Source organism: Dendrobium catenatum, unplaced genomic scaffold, assembly GCF_001605985.2.
Source record: "Dendrobium catenatum unplaced genomic scaffold, ASM160598v2 fragScaff_scaffold_989, whole genome shotgun sequence".
Classification (NCBI taxonomy): Eukaryota; Viridiplantae; Streptophyta; class Magnoliopsida; order Asparagales; family Orchidaceae; genus Dendrobium; species Dendrobium catenatum.
The window spans coordinates 2,839,031-2,841,041 of record NW_021319451.1 but is presented as its reverse complement, the minus strand read 5'-3'; the positions used below and the strand labels follow the sequence as shown (position 1 = coordinate 2,841,041).

The 2,011-nt window shown below is 33.9% G+C and overlaps 1 long non-coding RNA gene across 1 annotated transcript; it reads left to right on the top strand.

The window, feature by feature from the left end:
- The first annotated feature begins 500 nt into the window (after positions 1-500).
- LOC110101031 lies at positions 501-1,498 on the top strand. The gene is made up of 2 exons (XR_002303612.2): positions 501-643; positions 1,149-1,498. It is a non-coding gene; the product is annotated as an uncharacterized LOC110101031 (long non-coding RNA).
- Positions 1,499-2,011: the final 513 nt, after the last annotated feature.

The following is a 2,011-nucleotide window of genomic DNA, read 5'->3' as shown; positions in this document are numbered from 1 at the left end:
GATTGGGCATTGCTCTGGCTTTAATCCTTCTTAGACCTTAATAAATATCATAGAATGATATGCACTTGTTAACTTTTGTGCCATTTGTTTAAATATCTTGTTCCAGTTCCTGCGTTTCTACTTTGTATCGTTTGATTCTGTAATATTTGATATTTAAGCTACTCTTTTTTTTTGTTTTTTTGAGTTGAGCTATTTCTGTAGTAGAAATACTTCTCAATCCTCAGCTTCTGTTATTACTTATTAACTTACTGAGTCACGCTGCCTTCCCTTGGAGGAAAAATTATTAGGTGCGGAGTGTGGACCGTCCGCACACCGTTCGCACAAGCACAGGATACCAAGTGGTACCCCGCGGTACCCAGCGGTACCGAGTGGTACCTAACTGGGTTCCCTATACTTGTGTGCGGACGGTTCTCCCCGTCCGCACTCCGCACCTAATAATCTCTCCCCTTAGAGAGCATACCATGCCATGCTTTAATTTAAATTTTAGAATATTTAAACAAATCAGCTTGATTTGAAATTATCTTATATAAATGTGCCATGGATCATGTCACAGATCTTGGACCTCTGGGGGATTACAGTGGCTCTCCTTTCCTGCCTTCAGACTCTGATATCCTACTTGACTCACCTGAACAGGATGATATTGGTAAGCGCATAGCTTTTCCTCTTCTTATTTCCTTTCACTTTTCTGCATACCTTTTTTATAAGGTCTCAAGCATAAAATTCTTCATGTTTAACCAATTTATCCTCAGAAAATCGAATTAGATCATTACAGTACCTTTTTTTTGTTGAAAATAAAGGGCTTGTTTGGATTGAAGGGAGCTGTGGGAACTGAAATGAAATCTGGAATTATTGTTTTAACCTATTTTTTTTTAAAATTTCCTGTCACTCAAATTCATACCATCCAAACACTGGAAATTATTCTGTGCGGAGTCCGGATAGAAAGATCCGTTCGAATATGTGAGTATACATAGTGTGTACATATTTGTACACAGTGTGTACACATTTATACACAGTGTGTATTAAATTTTTGTACACACTCACAGTCCGGACGATTCTTTCCATCCGGCCTCCGCACAGAATAATTTCGCTCCAAATACCGCTAAACAATTTAAGTTCTTTATTAAAGTTGGCGTTTATCTATATTCCAGTTGAGGAATACTTTGCAGATACTAACAACAACGGGCCATGTTCTCAGTCAGATGAGGAGAAAACATAGTTAGATGATTATGGCTACCCTTATTATCTTCCGTTGATTAGCTTCAACAGACAAGCAAGAAGAACAATCATTTCTCCAACTGTGACAGTTCTTCAGCACATTAGTCGACTCTGAATCCTTGTATTGCGACTTTAAAATCTGTAGAATTTTGTAATCGAGTACTTTTAATTAAATGATAAGTGTTACAGCGTTGCAGAATAATATTTATTATAAAGAATCTATGATACAATATTGCTTTCATTGTATTTAACCAATCAACAATAACTATGGACTTTACATTAAGGCTTTGTTTGAGATAGTTTTTTTTACTGCTTCTTAAAACAGTTTTTTAGTTTAAATTTTTTAAATTTTATATTGAAAAGTTGTTTTAAGAAGCTGTATGAATGTCATCCCAAACAAAGCCTAAATTGATACTAAACCAAAGGTTTATGGCTGCATGTAGAATGTTAGCAGATTCTTATGCTGGAGTTTTATTTGAGACAATTTTTTGCTATTTTTTAGTATAATTTTTTAATTAAAAATTTTGTGCTTAAAAAGTTGTTTCAAAAAATATTAAAAAAGTCATCCCAAATGAGTAACTCAGTGTGACTTTTGGTATGTTCTTATTATTAGTCAGCTCAACTCATGATGTGAATTTAATGAGCTAATGAGTCAAATTTGAATTTATTTTGACTCGATTTGTTTGCATAAGAGCTGTTTCATTAAAGGATATTAATATAGAATATATTTAAAATTTATTCGAATTTGAGTGTTTGAGTACATGGTTAGTAATATAGTAAAAAAAAGAATGATCTC